The sequence below is a fragment of the Enhydra lutris genome, unplaced genomic scaffold (genome assembly GCF_002288905.1).
Source record: "Enhydra lutris kenyoni isolate GAN:26980312 unplaced genomic scaffold, ASM228890v2 scaffoldscaffold52, whole genome shotgun sequence".
In the NCBI taxonomy this organism is placed as follows: Eukaryota; Metazoa; Chordata; class Mammalia; order Carnivora; family Mustelidae; genus Enhydra; species Enhydra lutris.
In genome coordinates this window covers 10,464,282-10,478,660 of record NW_019154136.1, presented here as the reverse complement: position 1 = coordinate 10,478,660, position 14,379 = coordinate 10,464,282, and positions in this window count along the sequence as shown.

Below are 14,379 nucleotides of genomic sequence, written 5' to 3'. Positions count from 1 at the left end.
AAGAATTCTTGATGTCCATCAAATGATAAATGCAGGAACCAAACACAGTAAAGGTCTATCATGGAATATTACTTGGTAATGAAAAGGAATTAAGTTTGAATACCTTCTAAAATGTGGAGGGACCTTGATCATGTTATGTCGAGTGAAAGAAGTCAGAGACAAAAGGCCTCCTATTGGATGATTCCATTCACAAGAAATGTCTACTGTAGGGAAACACATAGAGACAGCAAATAGGTTCATGATGTCCAGGGGCTGAGGGCAACAAGTGATTGGGGTGACAGCTAACAGTATGGAGTTTTCTGTGGGGTGATAAAAGCATTACACAATCGAATAGTAATGATCGTGTACAACATTGTGAACACAGTAACATATGCTAAGTGGGACATTTGAAGGGTGAATTATAATGCCTTCTGCATTATACTTCAATTGTTATTTAAAAAAATCATAGACAGCATTCTACAAATAAGTAGAAATGAAACACTATTTTTACTTTTTTTTGTTTGTTTCAAGTTTTCATTTATATTCTAGTTAGTTAACCTATAGTGTAATATTGGTTTTAGAGTAGAATTTAGTGTTTCTACCAGTGCTCATCCCAGCAAGTATTCTCCTTAATCCCTATCTAGCCCTTCCAATCAACCAATGGATTAAAGAACAAATTAGGAGGAAAATGGGAAACTACCTTGAGATCAATGAAAGCAAAAATACCACACGCATACCACTTATGAGATGCTGCAAAACCAGGACTTAGTGGGACCATTAGTGGTTAGTGTCTCCATTAGAACAGAAGAAAAGTCTCCCAGAAACAAACTAACTTCACCCTTCAAGGAACTAGAAAAGGAAAAACCAACAAAGGCCAGAGTTTGCAGAAGGAAGGAGTAATAAAGATTAGAGCAGAAATAAGTAAAATAGAAAAAAAAAAAAAGGAAAAAATCAGTGAGACTAACAGTTGTTTAAAAAACAATACAATGAGAAATTTAAAAGGGGGTTTTAAGAGATACCACAGAAATCAACAGGGTCATCATGTACTGTGTGAACAATGACGTGCAAAATGGTCAGGTCACCTACAAGGAATTAATACGTTCCTAGATGCACACAAACCTACCAAGCCTGCATCGTGAAGAAACAGACAATGTCAGCAGACCAACAAGTGATAGAGAGATTGGTTCCATGATGGAAACCCACCCAGTAGAGAAAAGCTCAAGACCGGATGACTTCAAGGGTGAATTCTGGCTAACACGGAAAGAATTAATGCCAATCCTGTCACATTCTTCTCAAGAATCCAAGACGAGGGAAGATGTCCAAACTCATGATTGAGGAGCTAGCACTGCTGTCTCCCCATATAGCTGTTTGCCCTACCTGCAGCTGCACAGGTGGCCTCCACCCTTCTCTCCCCTGCCCTCAAGCAGCTCCCAAACAAGCTCTGCAGATGCACGGGCCCTGTCACTATTCTGCTTAAACCAGCAGCTTCTCAGCCAGTTTACAAGAACCCATCGATCTCTCCCCAGGATTGCAAGGTCATAGACCGGGCATCTGTGCCCAGTTATGACACCACCTTTTAATCTATGTTATCCCTGCCTATCTGCATCACTCAGAACTTCCTTCTTTCCTTACCTCCTGACCATCTCCATCACTCAGGACTTCCTCCTTTCCTTACCTTCTGACCATCTCCATCACTCAGACCTTCCTTCTCTCCTTACCTCCTGACCATCTCCATCACTCAGAACTTCCTTCTATCTTTACCTCCTGACCATCTCCATCACTCAGGACTTCCTTCTATCTTCATGTCCTGTCCACACCCATCACTCAGGACTGCCTTTGACTCTTATGAAAGTCCTCACCTCCTAATGAGTCTCCTTCTGTCTAGAAAACTTCCTCCTCCCTGACCCTAAAGATGGGCTTCTTTCCACCCTTCTGACTAGACTGTCACATGCTCCTGGGCAGTTCTTGTCTGAGTATGCCCACCATACACCTGCTTTTTTTGTTTATATAACTGTACCATCCAAAAAATGTGGTTCTTTCCCCTTGTTCCCATTGTTTACTTTCTGAGCTGAAAAGTCAGGTCTTCTCTTGGAAACCAAGTGCATCCCAGAAGCTAACCGGAAATCAGGCACCTAAAAATCACTACATAAATATCCCCTGAATAGGCCACATTTCCAAACGAGCTTTTGGTACAAATCATTAGCACTTCAGGATATTAAGCTTCATGAGCCGTTAAAAATAAGAACATGTCCTAAAGGATCACCAGTGTGAAGATGTTCTAACCCAGTACAGAATTATTTTAGTGGTGCCATGAAATACATTTCGAGGTAAAATAGAACTTCAAGGGGGATTTCCAGTGAAAAAATGTAATAAAAGCTGAGCAGTGGAGCTCTTAAGGATCATGATGTTATAGGATGCAAAACTCCTTTGTCCCAGTTGAGGGTTTAACATCATATAATTCACGTTGAGAATGATCTATCTGTGCATATAGTCTTCTGCTTGTTATTTTGAAATTACTACATTTTCCTAGAACCAATTTTACCAGCCCTGAGTATAATAATTCCCCAATTTGTATGAAAGCCATGGAAATTTCCCTAGTTTGAGATGCTGCAAATTCCCCGTGTAAGATACACATTTTCAGGGGATGTACCAAGAGTCCCAGAACTTGAAGAGAATGGATGTTCTTCTACTTTTATCAGAATTTCTAGTTTGCTGTTGATTGAGAGAATATGGTTAGGTTAACTGCTTGGCTCCCCCCACCCTGGGAGAGGGAATGAGAGAAGTAATCACAGACCCAGAAGGGATTCTGCAAATACTATGGACTCTCCGTCTTTAAAATAACCTCAACTATCAGGTGGTGGACTCTGAGAGCGGGGTGGTGAGGAGTGCTTTAGGCAGCTTTGGGAAGGACTGATGGGCAGCCTTGTTACCTGAATGTGTTTGCAGGCTGTCCACCTGGTCCCTGGGCCACACCATCCCCTGTCCCTCTCTGGACACAGACCACATAGCACCACCTACTGGACCCCTCACACCACAGGTGTGTTCTTCCTCTTGTGAAAACACGTCCTTCTGGTTATCATGGGGCATATACAGGCAATGGAACAATAGGAAACCCTCACTGTATTGTTAATATTTGTGCCATTTAATGGCATTGGTATATTATGGCCCTAAAAATCATATGAGGAAGAAAGGAAAAATCCCTCAGTGATGTGTCCAAGTTACGTGTAGGAACTGGGGATGGAAACCAGGGTGATAGGAGAGTCAGTACCCTCACCTCACACAAAATACCGTCTCTCAGGGAGAGAAAACGTGAATGGAGTTCAGGGTCATTGTGTAATTTTCGTGTAAGGACACCGTTTCAAAGCTCTCTGATCAACGCCATTGCAAGAATTTGTGACGTGTTAGTAAAACGTGTGTATATACAGACACATGGGTATGCGCACATACAGTAAAATTCACACAAGTATATTATTTATATTTATAATCATATCAGATGCAATAATTTATATTATATATATGTAGAAATATGGCAAATATACAGTTATGTTTTGCAGACTCTATCAACAAACACATTTTCTTAACCATTCATAATACAGTGATACAGTGCGTGTGTGTGTGTGTGTGCGTGTGTGTGCAGCCTTAGTCTGTAAAAATATTTTCTAAAGCAAGAAGCAGAACTGACCTTTGGTTGTCCCCCCAAAGCTGGAAGAGATGTATATCCAGCCAAACCAGGGGAAGTTGACCTCGATGCTATATAACCTTTTTTTTCATTTGCAAGGAATGGCCTTGGTGTTTCTGGCACAAAAACGTGGAAAGGAGAGACTGGCCACAGTGGATATCCACTCCTACGTAACTCGGGTTATCGCTTTGGTCAAAGATGGGGACATGACGCCATGACCTAGACCACGGTTATCCAACCCGATGCCCATATTAACCCACGGACCACGCGTCCCAAGAATAGTCTTTCGTCTTACTTGTGGAGGTTTAAATGCTGTTGAAATAAAGAATAGAGATTGTGTTTGTCCTAAGGTCATTCAAGTGGTTGAAGTAAAATTTGTGTTCAAATACTACATGCAACATTTGCAAGACAAAATTAGAAAAAATAGACAATTGTTATGTTTCAAAAGAGAAGTTTCTATGCCCTACCGGCCTTTTTCTCCCCATCAATGATTAGTTGTGAATACGCATATATAGAACGCATATATGTGCATGCAATATATACTGTATACTATGTGTCTAATATTGTGTATATCGTGCAAAGTATATGTATATAATATTTTGTGTATATATATATATACATACATATATATATGTATGTATATATATTTAAAATGTTGTAGATATACCATAGTATATAGTATGGTCTATATTGTATACATAATATACTGTATGTGTATCATTATTTTCTGATGCAATCATAAATATATTTCATTTATTTGAAAAATATGTGTGTATTTCTTAGTCTGTGCTAGGTGCTGGCTCTCGAGATATATTAACTCATTTAATCTTCAACAACTCCACGTGGTAGGGACAAGTTTGTCTCCCATTTTATAGATGAAGAAATTGAGATTCTAAGAAATTAACTATTTCTGAGGCCACAAAGTCAATAAACAGAGTTATGAGTTGGACCTTGGCAGGCTTCTCCTATTTTGTGTTGTGTATATATATATGCAATATAAAGAGCCATAATAGCACTTTATGTATCTAATTATATATATAAGTATATATAACAAAATAAAATCTTTATAATTATATATAAACTATAAATATAACTAAAATTATATAATAAAAATATGTAAATATGTGTAATATATGGCTATAATAGACTTCTATATAATCTATATATAAAATCATATATAATCTATATATTCTATATAATCATATATCATATATAGATTCTATATAATCATATATAAAATAATATAAATAAAAACTTATAATAAAATATGTAATTATATATAATATATAGCCATAATAAAATTCTATATAATTATATATAAAATAATATAAATAAAATTATATATAAAATATGTAATTATATATAATATGTAGCCATAGTAAAATTCTATATAATTATATATAAAATAGTATAAATAAAATTATATATAATAAAATATGTAATTATATATAATATATAGCCATAATAAAATTCTGTATAATTATACATAAAATCATAATATAAATAAAATTATATAATAAAATATGTAATTATATATAATACATAGTCCTAATAAAATTCTATATAATTATATACAAAATAATAATATAAATGAAATTATATATAATAATAAAATATATAATTATATATAACATATAGCCATAATAGAATTCTATGTAACTATATAAAAATAATATAAATAAAATTATATATATGTTTAACAGCCAGTGTCATACTAAGATATGTATCTATAGACACTCCTACACATGAATATGTATGAAGACTTAATACTGATCAAAAAATTGAAGGGAAATTTCCAATAACTTTGTGTTCCCCAAAATCTTGGAAAATTGCCCAAATATTACATTTTTCAATGTCATCCCTTCCTTTTATCCTCTGAAGGCTATTAGTAGAATTTAAATGCCCCCGTATGGCATGCGTGCGGGTCCACCTGTGTGGTCATTATGGGAAGGTAATCCTCACTGGTTCTCCCCACCACTGACGTCCCTGGTTCTTTTAGCTGCAGACCCATCGTGTCTGAGACACCCAAACCCGCTAAGTGCCCCCTTCTTTTTGCTTTAGCTCCTCCCCTACATCAGCTTCAGTATGATTTCCTAAATATTCTCATGTTCTGTTTCCCCTTATGGTGTGTCCTCAGGTGTCCTACGTGCTATTTCCCCCAAAGTGTGATCCACAAGCATGGTCTTCCATTTCTCGCAAACCCCCCCCCCCAGGACCTAGCGGTGGGCTCGCTCCAAAGATACCAAATGAGTGGAGAAAAATGAAAAACACACAAGGCTTGATTGACACGCAGAGTTGCTAAGAGACCAGCAGGAGAGACCGTGAACACTCTTTGCAGAGTGTCTAGGGATAAACTTGTTTAGGAAGCACATGACCCAGGAGCCTTTGAGAGCTGTAGGAGTTTATAAAAAATGCTTAAACTGGCAATTTTGCTTTATCTCTAATTAGACCTGGAGGACCAAGCAGGTCTAACACCGTCCCTTGTTAGCAGATAAATGCCTAGAAATTAAGTGCTTGGTTTGAGGTCACTTGACCTTCATTCGGCCCGAGCCGGAGAAAAGTCGTGATCACCTGATTTTGGATCACGGTCCCCCCGGGGCGTTACCCTCTAATTGCAACTCACGCTTTGTAGGTTAATTAACCCACGTCCTTTGCACAAAGATACAAGTCTTTCCTTTGGTGGGTTGAGTGTAACTTTCTTTCCTTTGTTGCAAAAGGAAGAGGACTCTTATTTTGCTCATGGATGTAGCTCTTTGTGGTCACACATTGATTAAAATGTATCCTCTAGGGTGGTCACACATTGATTAAAATGTATCCTGTATGGTGGCCTTTAGTTACAATTCTGCAAGAACGTGTGGGATCTTAACATCGTCATTATTCCTCTGCAATCACAACTTTAAAAAAGACTGGTGAGACCACTCACTATGACTGGCATCCATTGCAACCAAGAAACGTAGCAAATACGCTCTTTATCTTTGATTTTTCCAAACTGTAGCTCAATCGTAAATAGAGGTGTCCATGTATTTTTTTTTCTTTTTTTCCCCCGACCTTGCTCTTTAAAGATTGTACCGTCTCTACCTTGTGCATCAAGGCACAAGCTAGCAGGTGGTTTTCGATTGAAAACGTGCATACTAAAAGGAGACATTCTGCACAGCCTTATTTTGTAGAAAAAGTAGTATTTCATATTATTCCAACAACTGACTCTTGATGCTGTATTATCTTTGCAAGAGACTAGAACAAACATGTGATTTTCTTTTTTGCATTAAAATCTCAGAGGTGTTTGCCCCGACCGCAAACTGCATGATCTTTTCTCTTTAACATACTTCTTTGCAGAGGGCTGTGCTCCCCCGTCCCTTCCCATAAATAAAGGTACCACCGATGTTCACTCACTTCTAATTAGGAAATTAGAAGTGTCCTAGGTCCTGCCCTCGAGCTCATGATGATAGTCCTAAGTGTTTCATTCAACACCCTAAAGGGAAGATAAAGCCTAAAGGGGGGAAAGGAGGGGTTGTCAGAACCTAGGAAACCCAGAAAACAGTGCTTGGGCTGTGAAAAATTGTTGTGTTTATAACACAACAATTGTCTTTGATTTTGGAGGTGATTCCAAGGAAAAGGGAGCCATGCAGGAAAAGGGTTCCTGCATGCAGAATAGGAAACTTGCATTAGGAATGCTCCTTTTCCAGGGACTTCTCTCTCTCTCTGCTTCACCCCTCCTTCCCTCCTTCCCCTCCTTAGGCTATATGGTTTTTTGGTTTTGTTTTGTTTTGCCAAATCATGTCGTTTTGCATTTGACGTCATATTGCTAGTGCAGTGACCGACCTTGCCTACTGTCTTTTGACCTCCCCTCTATGCACAACACGCCCATCCTGGGTTCCCCATCTGTCTTTGCAGCGTGAGGCTCTCCTCGATCTGAACCAGCACCATGAATATTACTGTCACCGTTATTACTTGGTGAAGGAGGTACTGAGTTTTTTATTTCTGGGGAACCCATAGGCTGTGCCCATGGGGAAAAGTTGGGGGTAAGGAATTCACACTTTAACCAGTCACTGGAGTTAAGGAAGCAGACAGAGAGAGAATGTATGATCCGTTTCTCTGCTAAGAAAGAAGATAGGAAGAATAACAAAATAGCCAAAAAATCCAAGGGCTGCCCCAAATGACTTGATTTCAAGATAAAGGCTACAGCATTCAGCCATGCAGACCCATAGGAAGAGCTCAACCATCTACAAGGAGAAAAGGTAGTCTAGGCTCAAAGTACATACTGTTCCTCTGTTAAAGGAATCCCTGGGATGTTGGCTTATATTAATTCTATCATGGGCTCACGTAATAAAAGTCAGATTCCTGATGCTTCTTCACAGAAATACGACACGATGTCATTCCAACATTTCTGTCAATGGTAGCGAGCATTCATGCATGTGACGTTACACGGGAGAATTAGACGTGAGCCCCTTTATGGTTTGCCGGTGCAAACACCGTGCCAAGGATCCGTACATTCTGGGAATCTTGGCTCCAAAGTGCATACAATTTCTACTGTGTTATTGTCCCCAGGCATGCAGCGTTCAAAGCTCCTTGGAGGGCCAAGGTGAACGTGGGGTCCAATTTTCATGGCTCACAAGTGAAAGTCATCGTTCCTCTGATTCCGTGTCTTAAATACCAACAAGGAGAGCATAATTCTGAAATTTCAGATCATCTCCTAGATTATGGTCATCTGCTATTTTTTTTTTCCATAAAAGGAATGTGGCTGTTTTTCTAGCACAGAAATCACCCAATACTCTGATACTTTTTTTGCAGACAGGATGTGAATTGTTCCTTCTCCTGGTGGCTCCCCGCCCCCACCCCCAGCATAATTCATTTAAGATACAAATCTTCTGCTCTGCACATTATCCATAATGTAGATACATTGTATCTAAATTAACAGACAGGCACATCTTAAAATGCTCGCCTGTGCCTTATGTCTGTGTGAGTGTGTCAGATACATTTGTATCGATTACAAAGGGATTTGGACAAAGGAGGTTAAAATTGTCCTTTGTGGAGTTGCACTGTTGCATTTAGGTCTAAAATAAAATTGTGGCCAGTGGGTACCCAAGGCAATCAGATGTCCTGCTAATTTCTTTTTTTTTTTTTTCTTATTTTAATCAGGACGATGCCGGTTCCTGGGATCAGGCTGCCGTCACGTGGTTAGTGACATGATACTCCTGTGTCACACACTACATACATCTGGGAAGTGGGGTTCCACCTGCACGTTGATGGGGACAGCTCAGGGGCATTGTGATTATAATTCCTATGTGCTGAGGCCACACCTGGCCGTGAACAGGCTTCTCTGTGCTTTCTCAGCGCTCAAATGTGGCTTCTTTCAAAAATGGGCTTTATCAGGGGCGCCTGGGTGGCTCCGTGGGTTAAGCCGCTGCCTTCGGCTCGGGTCATGATCTCAGGGTCCTGGGATCGAGCCCCACATCGGGCTCTCTGCTCAGTGGAGAGCCTGCTTCCCCCTCTCTCTCCGCCTGCCTCTCTGCCTCCTTGTGATCTCTGTCTGTCAAATAAATAAATAAAATCTTAAAAAAAAAAAATGGGCTTTATCATGCACACGGTAAACATCCCAGAGCAGGTCGCATTTCCTTCTTAAGTTAGACATGACTTACACCGTTTCCTCGTGGACCTCCATCTCTTTTATGTTCTCTTACCTTACTGGGCCACGTTTCCCATTGTACATTCGTCCGTTCGGGGGAGATGCAGCCTCAGCGGGCGTCTGAAAACATTATTTCAGCGAAAGGAGATCCCAGTGATTAATAAACCTAAAATTGTAAGGAAGACAATAGGGGAAACTGATAAATTAGGTTTTTCCTGAAAAAAGAAATAAGGCAATTCCCTACAAAACTGTATAGGCATCAGGATGGGTGCCTGGATGTGTGTTGGAGGGTGTTATATGAGATGGTGTTTTACGTGAAAGAATTCTAAAATTTAAAGCTGTTTTCTCAAGGCGGGGAGAGGCAATGGGTTTTTCTTCTTTTATAGCTTCCCAAATTCCTACAGGAGACCTCCATTTCTCTAATAAGCAAGTACATGACAGAATAGACGAATATTCAGAACAGATCTTACCACTGAAGCTTTAGAACGCTTCCAATATTTGCAACGAGGCACCATCTGATTTCCCAGTCTCTTAGGGGATATCTTCAGGGCTGTGTATTGGGGTGCCAGAAATGTGTCTCCCGTTTCCTTCCTACACCCACTGAGGCAGTCAGTTCCAAGCTCCAACATTGAGGACCCAAGAAGGAAGGGCTTACAAATTTTCTTTTCCAAGCTTCTGCCAGCTGAAGCCCCCGGCCATTTTCCCCCAAACCCGGAAGCTCCAAGTCATTCCTATTAGGAACGATGGACCTCCCACAACAGGTGTGAAGACTTTGCTTTAATGCGTTCCCCGTGTTCCCTCCCAGCCAACTGCTTCCACACTTTGGCCAAATAGGGACAAGCAGGCAGCCTTCCCCGTTTTCCCTAAAGCCATCGCTTTGAGGAAACACAATTATTTTAGGTTGTTGAAGTACGCGGATAGTCGTTTTATGGAAAGTTGGCGTCCTAAGAGACCTTTCCCAATATATATATCCTTTTCTCAAATAGAATCATGAGACTCTGCAGGGAACATGTTGGTTTTGCTTTCCTTGCAGAGTGTAGTTTACAATTTTTTCTTTTTTTTTTTTTTTCCCCTCCTAAGCAGGTGACCCAGAGGAGGGTCAGTGATGAGATCATTGTCAGGACGTGCTGAGGAGGGAAGAAGAGTCCTGCCGTCTGACTGTGTTGAGAGCTTGTCTGATGGCTCATGGCTCGGTCATGGTGGGCGCTGCTAAAAATGACCCAATATGCAGTTTTATTTGACCTGCTCTGCTCCTCTCCCTTCCTGCCTAAAAGTTATCAGTCTGAAATCACCCTGAGAGTTACCGATCCAGGACAAATTCTTGTTGCCTACAACCGTCCTCAAGAGCACCTGCTTTTCTACACCACGTGGGCCCCTCACCCTTCCTGCCTTTGGTGCAAGTGACCAGACTCAGTCTGGACCTCGAAAGTGCCGCTGGTCGTCTCTAACCACTGCGCTCCCCTCCCTGTCCCCACCACCCCTGAGACGATGGTCCTCATTGCTCCTGGCTTCCCACTGAACACGTCTCGCTGCCCCCCTGCCCCAGGAAGCCCCTGAACTGGACCATCATGGCTAGATCTGGAGGGAGCGCCCTGATAGTTGGGTGATCCTTGGGAAGCAGCAAGTGCTCCATCACATTGAGAGGTTGCTGGAAATGGGAAAAGTCCAGCCCATGCATGGTCTCCTGCTGAAACAGCACCTTAGCCTGATATCCAGAACATTCCCTGAAGGGCAGCGGTGGGGAATGTTATTAAATACGACATATAGGTTCACACCCCTTCTGTGCAGTCTTCCGCTGCCTCCCGCTTGGGTTCAGAGCAGCGTGCAAACTGCCCATTTTGTGATTTGGGGCATTTAGTGAGCTCGATGCTGTTCTGCACCCTTTCCTGGACACACCATCTCCTCTCCAGCTATGACCACAAAGCTATGGTTCCCCAAATGTCCCATCTTCTCAGTCCCAAGGTGTACGGCTGACCTCCCTGAGCACTCGACATCCCTGTTGAGTCCCATGGACGCGCACTTAAACTTGGAGGCACGGGGTCCCCGTACTTCTGTCTTCCATGCCCGGTTCCAGGATGGAAAGAGTGTTTCCAACCTGGGAGGATGGTCATGCTGGGTAAAGGTTTGCTGGCTGAATAAATGACCGAGGGAGTCAGTTGAATGAGGGAATGCACACATTTTTAGCACTTTCCAAGTTAGAACGGTCAAGAATGCATCCAACAGTGGAAAAACAGCGACTTCCTCTACCTAAGACTCGCTAATGATTCATTCTTATTTTATTTTAAGTTTTTAATTTTTTTCAATTTTGAATCCATGTAAATGGCATTTCCATTCTATATATTATATATACATATATACATGACAATATATATTCACATGTATAATACATGTAGTGTATACATATGTGCCACATAAAAAATATGTATATAAATATAGAAACGTGTATACATAAAATACATATTTTATATATTGTATAGAAATATATATATTATATATTCACATGTATAAAATTTCTATACAATATATAAAATACATATTTTATATATTCCTATAAAATATATAAATAATATATATACTCACATACAATATATCTAATCTATAGATATTAATTTTTATATGACTTATAAGTTTATATATTATATATTATATAATATATAAAAGGTAAAATTATATAAACTATAATTTATATTATTTACATATTTATTTCATTTATATATTATGTATTATTATATATTATATAATTACATATAAACTATATACATTACAGATTATATGTTATATGATATATTTTATGTATATATTAAATAAACTTATATTATAATATATATTAAATATATAAATTTTTTGATATACTTTAAATCTAATAAAAGTCATATATTTTACTTTCTATAATTATAAATAATATAATCAGTTTTCATATGTTATATGGAATATATATATAATATACATATTTTATAAAGAATATGATTATATATTATATTAGTATATGCATTATAATAATATATAATAGGAAATATATCATTAATTCCATTAATAATGAATATATTATTTAAATGGTATTAATATCAGTTTTCATATTGAATATACTTATTTATTATACACATTTTATTAGAGTATGCTTATATATTATTATATACACTATAATATATAATAGGAACTATATCATTATTTCCATTAATTTCATTAATGAATATATTATTAAAATGGTATTAATATATATGACATGTAATGTCCATATCCTGTTTGCCTCACACAACAAATGGCCTGAATCCATATATAAAAGTATTCCGAGTTCAAACAAACAGTCACAGATTTGCTGGGGTTCTTTATGTGATAAATTATCAATTATGTGATAATTGGCTAATTCGTGATACCACGCCTGCCCATGGGGTAGGGATTCCTGCTGTCTTATTGGTGGAGTTTGGGCTTGGAAGCCCACCTTGTCCTTTTGAACCCAAGTTCAGCTGCTGAGCGGCTGAACGTTTCTGACTCTCAACTCCTTCCGCTTTCAGAAAGGGGTAACACAGGTGCCTGTCCCTGGGGGCTCTCGGGATGGGTAAAGGGGATAGATGGCCAGATGCATCGTGAGTGAGCACTTGGCAAATTTGCTCTCCCTGGCATGGTGGAGATTTTCTGCCTCTGGAGATTTATTCTGAATTTCTGTCCCTGCAAGACTTACTCAACAGGGGCTGTTTGAAAGCTTGTAGGGCCTGATGAGGTCGCCTAGAATGCCAAACCCAGTGCCAAGGGAACGAATGGGCAGTGGGAGACGACATGGATCCCAGTGTTGCCATGCAGACATATTTGGGAAACCAGCATCCTTGTGCAGGATTTCCTTGGCCCTCCAGAGTCAGGCAGGACGTCCCCCATGATGACACAAACATTGTGCACGGGAGACACAGCATGAACCCCATGCACTACCGGTGGCATGGGTCCGTCTCCGTCTGGTGAACCACTGAGCTCTGAAGATGGAAAGGGCAGTCGGAGTGGGGAAAAGAAAAAGTCAATAAAATAGACCACCTACAACAAAAGAACGGACGCACAATTATTTGCACAAAGCATTAGAAAATACTGTGATATTTTATTATTAAAAATGCTGCTGAAAAGTTTATACATATGTGTCCAGCCATATATATCTTCTATCATTACTTAAGGCAAAATCAAAAACAAAATTGCAAAATAATAACCCAAGAAACCATTAAACCCTGCGTGCCTGTGAAAGTCAAGAATAAAAGCCTAGGAAAGGTTCTTTTTTTTGTGTGGTTTTTTTTTTACTGATTTTTTTTCTCATTTTTTTCCTCTTTTTTTCACTTTTTTATAGATAGCAAGTATATTTTATTCTCATAGAACTCTATGAAGATTCTATAACTTCTTTCCATGTAGAAATAAGATATCCCTTAAGATGTATTAAATTTCTTTTGATCATATCCTCTGTAAAAGCTAAAGTTATTCACTTAACAAGAACTCTTTTTTTTTCCTTATCCAAATGTCACAAGCCTGACACATTAGTGTGCATATTGCTAGCAGAAGACAGTTGGAAATACTAAACAAATATTGGAATTCACATTACAAACATACCGGACCCACACAGATGCGAAGCATCACTTCCCACGTCGGTTCACGGAGAGCCTACCTGCCATACCCAGCTGGGGGAGGGAGGGGGGATATGGATCTTGCAGAAAATGACCTGACGACAGCTTCAGAAAGTGAGGAACTGGGGGACAGAACTCGTATCTGGGACACCCCTCGCTGCAGGAAAGGAGTGTGGTTTCACCGTGTGCAAAGTCGGGATTCAGAGAGTTCACGTACACCTTTGTACAGAGAACCACCCCTCTTTGGATTTAAACCCAGAGAAATGGCAGGTTGGGTGGTGTCCCTTGTAGGCATGTCTAAGGACTGCCTTTTTCTAGAGGGCGTCTTTGAACGCGTCGGTGGAGGTCACTACCGTGTTCATGGAGGGGGGTGTCCGTTTGCAAAGGTCGTGCCAGGCCGGGGGACGAAAGGACCTTGGGCTGTATTTGTGGAGCAACCCCAACTCGGCAAGGACTTTGAAGCCAGGGTTTCCAACACAGCCCCCTTCGAGACAGTATTTTCAAAT